Genomic DNA, 11,765 nt, shown 5'->3' with positions numbered 1-11,765 from the left:
AAGTAGACCTTTTTTACAAAGATCAAAAAAAGCAATATCATATTTAAGCAAACGTATATGTGGTAAAACTATTTTTAAACCAACACGAAACATCTACTACTTTTCAAGCAATATTAAAAGTTCTCTCCTCAATATCCAGGACACTGGGATGAGAAGGTAGTGGAAGAATAGCAAAGGGAAGGAACAAGTAGGGGAGGAACAAATGTGAGGTATCGTTAACATTCTAGTTCACATATATAAACAATAAACAGATTTTTTTTAAGTAAAAATTTGTCATCTACTGTATGATTCCAACTTCGATGTTATGAAAAAACAAAGCTGTGGAGACACTAAAACAAAGCTGTGCAGACACGAAAAACATCAGTGATTGCAGGGGGTGGGGGATGGAGGAGGGAAGGAGCAGAGATGAATTGGCAAAAGCACAGAGGCTTTTAGAGCAGTGCATGTGTTCTGTATGGTACTACAGTGGTGGCTACATGGCCCATAGATCTGTCCAAGCCCACAGAGTGCACAACATCAAGAGTAAACCCTAATGTACACTATGGACTTTGGGCGATAATGATGTGTCAGTGTAGATTCATTGGTTGTGACAAATGTGGCACTCTGGTGGGGAATGCTGATAGTGAGGGAAGCTGTGCATGTGTTGGGCTAGGGAGTATCACGAGAGCTCACTGTAACTGCCTCTCAACTGTGCTGTGAACCTAAAGCTGCTTTTTTTTTTTTTAAATGAGGCCTCCAATACCAATATGTGTGATATTACATATTAAACCTTGGATTAAGATTAATCCAAGTTTGAATAACTAAACTCCATTTTCAAAAGCCATCAGAAGAATTTACTAAATTATAAATTGAAAAATACAATCAAATAATTACTTGAAAAACTGCAGAAAAGATTATTTTTGATTAAAGAAAAAAACATTTGGCCAACTAGGAATAGTTGAGAACATCTTTTATAATGTAATTGATATGGTGTGATACAGTTTAACTGAAACTTGATTTTGAAATATTTAAATCATCCTCCTTTAACTCAGGAATGAAACATTTTTGTCACTATCACTACATCTATTCAACATTATATAATATGTCCAATTCAGTAATTTAAGACAAGCAAGATAATTCAAATATATAAGGGTAGGAAAGAAATAAAGAAACTTACGTTTATATAAAATATCAGATCTTCTCAATATTATTCATATTGAAAGAAAACTATTTTCTCAGAAACTGAATCAAACAATTGTGGAAACTTGATGTATGAATGAAGTGACATTACAAAGGAATAAAAAAAAAAAAAAAAAGAAAGATCTGCCCCATACTATGGACCTGTATCAATCCCACTTTGATTTAATAATCTGAATTTGAAAAGTGAAACTTTAAAATCCTTGGAAGAATTTAAGTCCAGACAAGGAAAGGAATCTTAAACAAGGTGGAAATAGGACATATCTAGAAAGAGATAAGTGAATAAATTTAGTAATACTATCATAATAATTTTTCTGCATAAAATGTATTATAGACATTTTTTGGAAGTATAGTTAATTTACATGGTGTGTTGGTTTCAGGTGTACAGCAAAATGATTCAGTTATACATATCAGATTATTTTCCATTAAAGGTTATTATGAGATATTGAATATAGTTCCCTGTGCTATACAGTAGGTCCTTGTTGTTGATCTATTTTATTTATAGTAGTTCATATATGTTAATCCCAAATGCCTAATTTATCCTTCCCCCCTCTTCCCCCTTTGGTAACCATAAGCTTGTTATCTATGCCTGTGAATCAATTTCTGTATAAAATGTATTACTAAACATCAAAATAGAAGCTGAAGACTGAGCGAGGATATTTACAGTGAGTACAATAATGGAACATTAATCTCCAAAATGTATAGAATAATCACTAAGATCAATAGAGGCAAATGGCCCAAAAGAAAGATAAGTTCATAAATTTTTAAAAGATTCTAAATATAGTAGGAAAATAAATGAAAATCTAAACACAGTTAGATAGATACTATCTTACATTTAAGAAATTAAAACAAAATTAAAAGCTGACAATTCCTGCTGCTGCCAAGAATGGTGAGTAATTAACCTGTTTTCCATAGATCTAGAGAGTATACCAGTCTGGAGAGCAATTTGGCAAGATCCAGTAAATTTTAACAGTGTGCATTAAAGAAATTCTTGGAAGTTGACAAAGTGACAGTTTTTTAATCTCTTTGATTCCCTTTGTAGAACAGACAGTGTAAAAAGGAAAACATGACCCCCCCCCCCGAAAATTTATGGACAACATCAAAAGTAAAAACTAACTGAAAATTATCCCATGAACCCCAAAATACCACAGTTGGAGAGGAATCATCTATTGCTTTAAGGCATACTTTATATCAGCAGAGAGAAGAAAAGTGTGTGTCTGCCAAAGCTGAGAATATAAATATAGTCAAAGGTACTCAAGAGTGCAGAAGGCCAGTTATTGAAGAATAGTAGCTGAAGCTGGAAGAGCTTTGCACATCCACGGGTAATTGAAAGGGTTCTGAAGCAAGGTGGGTGTGAAGGAGCTTGTCTTTATCTCCCGCCACATAACAAATTACAATGATCTTATTAGCTTAAAGTAGCATAAATTTATTATCTTACAGTTTCTGTGTGTCAGAAGTCTAGGGGATGTAATTAAGGTGGGTCCTCTACTTAAAGGCCTCAGAAGGCTGCTATCAAGATGTTGGTCAGTGTACATACTCATCTGAAGCCTCTACTGGGGAAGAATCACTTCTAAGCTTGCTAAAGTTGTTGACAAAATCCATTTATTTGCAGGTTTAACACGTGAGTACCTTGGCTTCTTACTGGCTGTCTCCTGGAGGATACCCTAACTTTATTGCAAGGTGTACCTCTAGGAACAGCTTCTTGGTTCTTCAAAGCCAGATAGAAGAGAGTGTCTAGGGCAAGTCTGCTAGTAAGATGGAGTTCTAAATAATGTAATGTAATCACAAGGAATGGCATCTCATTTTTTTCTATAGTCTATTGATTAGGAAAAAGTCATAGTTCCTGCCCACATGCATAGGGAAGGGATTACACAAAAGTGTGAATACCATGAGATGGGGATTATGGCAGGCTACATGTCCTCTCTGTCCATGACAGGAATAAAGCGAAATAGCCCCTGAAGCTATCTTCAAGGTCAAAGTCTCATACTGGAAAAAACTAAAAGACACTGATTTCAAATTTGGGCTGAATAGAAATGAAAGAAAGAAAAAAAATTGCTAGAGATAGGGGAAAAGAAGTCAGATGATCTCAGACTATGAAGCCATGTCTTTCTAAATTTATAGACAGGAAAACTATTTTTAACCATTTCATCCTTCTAACAATTCATACAAACTAAGTTCATATAAAAATAAGCAGGAAAGTATCAGTCACATTTCACTTGAAGTCTCTAAAAGACAAAAGACCCTAAGAAGCTAAATAATATCCTTACAGGAAATGCTTTTTAAAAAATTACTGAAAAATCCATGCATAAAACATGAAAAGTATAAACAAATATTTCAAAATCACCTAAAAGTAGAAAATGGTAAACTGTATGAAATAAAAACATTGCATTATAATTAAGAGAAATAGCAAATACTGTGATAAAACTCAGAAGTGAATAAGATAAAAAAAAGTAAAAAAAAAAATTTTAAGTGGAGACAAAACTAGAAAGAAATTTAATAAACACAATAGGTACTTCTTGAAAAAGCAAAACGTGAAAAGGAGTGCATTTTTAAGAAATGAATAGATGTGAAGAGATTAAAAGACTTTGAGAAAGAATTTAGTACAGAAAAGGAATACATCACAATGCAAAGGAAGAAATCCAAAAGAAATGCACTGTAGTCCTTAGTATGTATACGCTCGATAACTTAACTTCCAACTGCATAAAGCAGCAATTGACAAAACTAAAATGAGAAATTTTAAAATGAACTATTAGACTAGGAGTCTTTAATATACTTATCACAACAGCAGTTAGAGTATCAGGGGAAAAAAAACCTCAGTAAGAGTATAGATTATAATTAACAATGTTAATAATTTATATATAAAAAATAATTCAACATACATTATTGAGATGCATAAAACTTTGCATATTAGACATAATTGATATTATTTTAATTATATATTGAACATTTACCAAAAGCTATATTATAGGCAATAAATATAGCTTCCAAAATTTTCAAATTATTTAAATTATTCATAGTATGATTTATGACAAAACTGAATTAAGCTGGAATACAATAACAAGATAGGTAGAGAATCCCCATTTGAAATTTAACAAAGGGCTTCTAAATTTATCAAAGAACTAAAACTGAAAATTAGAAAATCTTAGGTAAATTCGAAGTTAAAGAAAATTAAAATACATGTACTATAACATGGGAAGCAGCTAAAGATATGCTTAGAAAAAAATTTGGAGACTAGTTACGTGTACTGTTAGGAAATGAGAAAGGTTAAATGTCAGTGATTTAAAGCTTCTACTTTGGATAGAAATTAAAATCTAATATTCATGTAGGCATAAAATTAATAATAAAAGAACAGAAATAAATAAGAAATATATTTTTTATTTGAGAAAATGAAAAATCAAATACCCCTAGCAAGATTGAGCAAAGCAAAATAAGAAAATATGCAAACCATCATATTTTTATTTCTCCTTTACAGGAATATCCCCCTACAGGTCCTACAGATATCAATAAGATAAGAGGATATTAAAAACAATTTTATGCCAATATACTTAACAATTTTGATGAAATAGACAAGTCCCCAGAAAAATATAAGTTACAAAATCAATAGAAAATCTTACTAGTTGTATACTTATTAAAGAAATTAAAACCATTATTTAAAATTCTTCCCACAGAGAAATCTCCAAACTAAAATATCTTCATCAGTGAATTAGTTGAAACATGTAGGGGAGAAATACACTCATCTTGTGGTTTTAAAACACTCTTATAGTTTAAGAAATATTTTCTCTTTTTATGAGAATTTTTCTGTTTTCTTTTGATTTCAAAACCATCTCCCCTATAGATATAGAGACTCCTTAGAAAATATAAATTAAATGTGGCAATATATATAAAAAGATAATATATCACTACATGATTCTAAAAGTGACTAGTGTTCATGAGTATTTTCTATAAACAAATAGACAAAAAACTTAATATAATATATTCAAAAGACTAGAACAGGATATTCCACAAAAGTGGACTTCTGATAGGTCAATAAATGTGAGATACCAGTATACACTCAACAGAATGATTATAAATGAAGGAAAAAAAAAAGTGTTGGTGAGGATGCGGAGAAGTTGTAATTCTCATAAAGTAGGAGCATAATATTGGCAAAACCACTGGGAAAATTCTGTAATAGAGTCAACTAAAGCTAAATATAAACATACACTGTGACCCAGCAATTATATTTCTCAGTGTATGTGTAATAGAAAATCATACACATGTTCACCCAAAGGCATGAATTTTCAGAATAACACTGTAATGGGTGCCATATACAAACTATCTAAATAGCTAATGTCCACCCAACTACAGAAGCAATAAATTGCGTGAAGTACACGTAAAACAGGAAAGATCAATTTACAATTTAGCAGTCAACAATATGGCTGAATTTCCCAAATACGATATCGAATGTAGGAAGACAGACAGAAAAGAGTTTAAGCTATATTTATCTATTTTTATATTAAGTAATTCAGAGTATTATAAATCAGGACAGTGGCTATCTTTGAGGGAGTTGTGCCTGGACAAGGCACATAAGAGGAAAATCTGTGCTCCTGGCAAAGCATTTTATCTTGAACTAGATGTGGAATACGCTGTTCATTTTATGAATCTGCAGTGATTTCTCTGTACTATATAATTTAGAAACTGTTGTAGTAAGGTATGAGCAATCCAGAATTCAGAGTTTCTGAGACTACAGTGTAGTTCTGTGGTTTAAATAGTTTTTTTTCTTGTTGTTTTATTTTTATTGAAGTATAGTCAGTTTACAGTGTTGTGTCAATTTCTGGTGTACAGCACATTAAATAGTTTTAAACGTTAGCAAGGGCCTGATTCGATTTGGCGAGGACAGAACACGAACAAGTAGCCATATCAACTTCCTATGAAATAATCAGGAACATTGATTAGTAAAAAGTCCTACTCAGGAGCCACAAAATGAATGAAGCCGTAGACTTGAGTTTTACTTTAGGGTTAAGCAAGATATAAAAAATAGAGACAGCTAAAGACAGACCACCTAGTAAGATGTGAAAAGTCCTACCAAATGTAAGTAGACATAGTGGCCTCAAAAAATTGTAGACAGTGGCTTGTCTTCTAGGTCCTGAGCTTCTCCACATCTCAATCATTTCCCTTTGGTGACCATTTCTCCTCTGTGCTATCTTCGCATCCTGTCAATTTCAGTATTATCACGTGCTCATCAAAGCCATCCATACAAGTAGATTTTGTCTCATATTCACATAAAAGCTACACAGAGGCTTCATCTCCCAGGACTATTTGCATTTTACAATGTATTAACTCTTTAATGGGTGATACTATAAATTTGAAAATACTCATTTTGGTGGGTGATAGAAGAAACCTAAATAGTAGATTACACAATCAGTGACCTATTCTGAATCCAAAAAGTAGGATAACCCTCAATAGTGTTTATGTAAAAGCTCATGAATTACAAGTTAGTTATGAAACTTTAATAAAACAAAGCAGTATTTTTTATAGGTTGAATTGTGTTCCCCCCGCCCCTGCCATATTCCCATGTTAAGTACTAACCACCAGTACCTCAGGATGTGAACTAATTTGGAAATAGGATCATTCCAGTTGTAATTTGTTATGTTAGAATGAAGTCATTAACATGGGTCTTGATCCAATATGACTGGTGTCCTTATAAATGACAAATTTGGACATAGAGATACATGTGGAGAACAGTATGTAAAGATTGAAATTACAGTGGCACAAGCCTAGGAACTGTCAGAGGCTGGGAGAGAGACCAGGAACACATCCTTCCCTGGCAGCTTCAGAGGGAGCAGGACCCTGCTGTCACCTTGATCTTGGATTTCTAAGCCTCCAGAACTGTGAGACAATGCATTTCTGTTGTTTAACCACTCAGTTTGTGGCACAGTAGTCTCCTCTTATCAGCAGTTTTGCTTTCCATGTTTCAGTTACACACAGCCAGTCTGAAAAAATATTAAACGGAAAATTTCACAGATAAACAATTTATGTTTTAAATTATGCATTGTTCTGAGTAATATGATGAAATCTCATGCCATTCCACTCCTTCCTGCCCAGAATCCCCAACCATCAAGTCTTCATGGCTTGATAATGCTGAATCACCCAAACTGGGTGATCTGACATGTCATCAGAAGGTCAGTAGTAGCCTAACACTAAACATGTTGCCTACATTATTCACCTCACTTCATCTCATTATGTAGGCATTTTTTAATTCCACATCATCATAAGAAGGATGAATATAATACAATAAGGTATTTTTAGAGAGTGAGAGAAAGACCACATTCATATAATTTTTATTATAGTATATTGTTATAATTGCTCTATTTTATTATTACTATTGTTAATCTCTTACTGTACCTAGTTTATAAGTTAAGCTTCATCATAAGTATGTATATATAGGAACAAATATATACAAGGTTCAGTACTACTCATAATTTCAGGTATCCCCTGGGGGTCTTGGAACATATGCCCTGCAGATAATGAGAGACTACTGTACTTTGCCACTGCAAACTTAGCTGTAACATAGTATTCTGTTTTCAAATTAACTTTTATGTAAATTTTATTCAAAGGCTAGAGGATGGGTGTGGAAATGTCAGGGGTCGAGAGAATGTCCTCACGTATAAGACTGTTACTCCATTCTACATGGAAAAGGATTTCAAAATGGATTTTCTTTCTGGAAAAAGAACTGTGATGTCATTTCTCACTCTTGATGTATGAGATATGCATCAAGAGCAAGACTGAAAAGAATCATGAGCTGGTGTATATCTTACAAAGAGTAAATGGAAGTAATTAGATAAGGAAGGATTACATATCATCTAGTAGACAAGAAAGGCCATCACATCAAAAGACTTTTAACTCCTAAAGCAGATGAAAAGCTTTAATTATAGAGAAGTCTAGATAGATAAAGAACATTGACACATAGAGCTAAGTAAAAAGTCATGGGTTAAATGTTTCTATGTTATTGAGATGGTGAGGAGGAAGATGAATGGGAATATATTGAATGATAGTATAACTTTAACTGTAATGATAACGACTGTTTGTCATGGAAATGGTCAGTGTGTGTGGGTGCATGTCAGTTATGCAATGAGGTTAAATGACATGAGAAGTAGAGGATTTTACCTTCAGATTAATGTTTTTAGACTTAATTCAATTTTTATATGTTATAATTTGATTACATACCATGCTCCTATTAAGCAGTGTGACATGATTATAGAAATGGGGAGAAGCCAGGTACATACCCTAAAGAAATGTATTTTTAGAGAATTCTAGTGGAGGTGACATATCTAAAGGATTTTTTTTAAAAGAAAAAGAGTCTGAAAAGAAAATAAAAGGAATTGCAAGGGAAAATTAAGAGATTGTGATCTCAAATTAAGAAAAAAAAAAACCCTGCCAAAGTGAGTGATACCATCTAGACTTAGAATTTAGAATACTTACATTAGGTCCACACACAACAGAGGTGATCACCTACTAGAATGCTCACAGAGGAGCACAACACGAGCATCAAAGAATAATATCAAGGGGTCACAAATAGAAAGGTTGCTTATATACTCAGTCCATATAATATGGATCTGACGTATATAAGATGAAAACAAAACCTTTGGCAGGGTATGGATAAGTGGAATTTTGTCAGCTTCACATGCCACTAAATACTATTTTTATGCATTTTTACAGATAAGTAAGAATCCTTATCTTGCATTTTAGTTATCCCACAAGTACTAGAGAATGGGGAGAAATGGGATGTAAGATGCTAAAATAACAAGATGCTACTGTGTAAGTAGAAATGTCGAACAATTCGGAGTAAAAGTTTAACTTGAAATTTTGTAACTATCATACATTTTCTATACAAATAAATTTAAATTTAATTTTAAAAATTCTGTGAACTATAACTCTTCATGCTTTGTCCATAAAGTTAATGACCTCAAATCTTGAAGAAATAAACAAAATTCATTATGTTCTTTTAATGGTGATATAAGTACGCCTGGTTTTCAGGGGTAGTGTGTTGGGATTTGAAAAGTTATCAAATTACCATCTTTCTGTCTAGCCCATTCTGTCATATTTCTATTTGTTCCCTGCAAAATCCATTCTTCTCTTCTTCTATAGCAAAATATTTTTAAATGCCTATGACTACCAAGCTATAAAAGTTATTTCCTAGCCTCCCTTCTGACTAGGCACGACCATCTGACTAAATGGAATCAATGGAATATGAGTGAGATGGACTACTTCTCTATTACTTTGCATAAAGAATTTGCTCTCCATTTCAAATTTTTTCTATTCCTATCCACTAAAATGTTAATGTGATGATTGAGGTTAACACCCCATTTGCTGTGAGAAAACAAGAGGGGAAAAAAAAAGATCAAAGTGACTTCATAAATTGCTCTTAGGAGTATAGTATTAGCAAAACCACTTAGAAAAACTCTGCAGACATTGTGGAACAGAGTCCATTCACACCCCTTATGCTGTCTCATGAAATGCAAATGCCAAATCACTGTAGCATCCTGGGGATGCAAACTTAGCTGTAACATAGTATTACATACAATACCTAAGTCATACAATATCACTTGTAAATTGATTAAAAATAAAAATAAATTAAAAATAATATTTTACAGAAGAAAAATGGGGCTAATTATATAGTAAAAACCATATACCGTATGACATTCTAAGCTAGAGTCTATTGTTTGGGTAGCAACCTCAACTCTATTCTTTTCTGCTATTAGTGAAAAGTTTGGTTAAAAAATTAAATATATGTGAAAATATAAAGTGTGAGGCATCAAATTTGTGAATCTATTTTCTAAGAAGAAATTAAATCTCCAATGTATTGGACCTGAGAACTCAAACCAATTGTGTAATAACAAAAAATGCTTTTCTATTCTTGACATCAGAACTGGTCTGTAAGTCCATATCTGAGGGTCTCAACTGGTGTCACTATTAGGGCTATAAGTTGTTACACAGTGTCTTTTTCATCCTCTAAGTTATGAATCTAGAGTTCGCCCAGATTTTCTGGTTTAGGCCAGGTAATCAGAAAATATTTTAAATATATATGACAATTTGAATCTGTAACTTCTGCAGAAATTCAGTTACTTCTAGGCATATAATATCTCTCATTTATGTCTAGAAGTAGCCAAACTATATTAAGTATGCTTAATTAATGATTCATTCAACATGAGGCATTATTTAAGCACCTAATAAATTCACATTAATTGATTTAAAAAAATGTAATTATAATGGTAATGTGTTCTTCTCCAAGTAGCTCAAGCCATATCTCCAATATTTTCAGATATATCAAGTATAAGATCTATAACTATTTCAGGAATAAGCTGGTTTATCTCCTTGTTTACATGTTATCATACCTGAAAATATATCAAAATATAGATTGTTTTTTCTGTACAGAAAAAGTGAATAAAGATGAATGTATTGCCCATTTCAAATGTTATGATCCCCTGCCTTCCAATTTTGCACATTTACTCTAAGCTAAACTCCTATGGAACCCTTTGCGTGGATGGTATTATGCAAATATTATCTTTATATAATGTTTCTTCCTCTGCAGTTCTCACATTCAAATGCATTTGTGGAATCCAGCCATGCATATAAACAATAATTTTTCAATTCCCTAAATTAAAAAAAAATTGTTTTCTGGCTATTCCATAGTACGATGTCCAACTAAAGTTCTGTTATAATCATCTAATTAAAAAATAACAAAGCAAAGAAGAAAATTATTGTCCACTGACAACAAGAAACACAAAAATAAACATAAATAAGTGAAAGAACAGCTGTGGAACACGTGTAAATACATGTATTTTTTTAAAGAATATAACTGCAAATCATGGAGACTCTGTATTTTAAAATACTCACTTCATTCTTCTTTAAATGCTTTTATTCTGTTGGCCAAAAGGACAGCGAATTCTCTCCATTTTTCTATCTCATTCGCTGCTCCCTCTCCTTCTTATCCCTCTCTCTTCTTCCTTCAATATTTCAAAGTGCTGGAGTGTCTCAGAACTCATTTCTCATATCCTTTCTTTTTTTTCTTTCTTTTCTTGCCCTGGAAGCTATTTCTGGCTTGAAATGTCATGTATATATAATGTCTTCTAAATTAACATCTCCATCAGTGACCTCTCTCCTAAACTGTAGAATCTATATCCAGCTATATAGTTGCTATAAAGGTTACTTGGTTGCTTGATAAATGCTCAAATTTAACAAATTTTAAGCTGAATTAGTAATTTATACGCCTCCCATTCACCTGTTCTGCCCTGTCTTTCTTACATCAGTAAGTGGCACTTTTGTTAATTCATTTGCTCAAGCCTAAAATTTTATTTTATATATTTTATTTTTTATTGAATTATAATTGATTCATATTGTTAGTTTCAGGTGTACAGCAAAGTGACTCAGCTGTACATATATACATGTATGTGTATATATATACTTTTACAGATTATTTTCCATTATAGATCATTACAAGTTACTGAATATAGTTTCCTGTGCTATACAGTAGGTCCTTGTTGTTTATCTATTTTTATAGTATTTATCTCTTAATCCCAAACTCCTAATTTACCCCTCCCCCCTTTTCCCCT

Source organism: Camelus bactrianus, chromosome 12 (genome assembly GCF_048773025.1).
Source record: "Camelus bactrianus isolate YW-2024 breed Bactrian camel chromosome 12, ASM4877302v1, whole genome shotgun sequence".
NCBI lineage: Eukaryota > Metazoa > Chordata > Mammalia > Artiodactyla > Camelidae > Camelus > Camelus bactrianus.
This window is presented reverse-complemented; position numbering follows the sequence as displayed.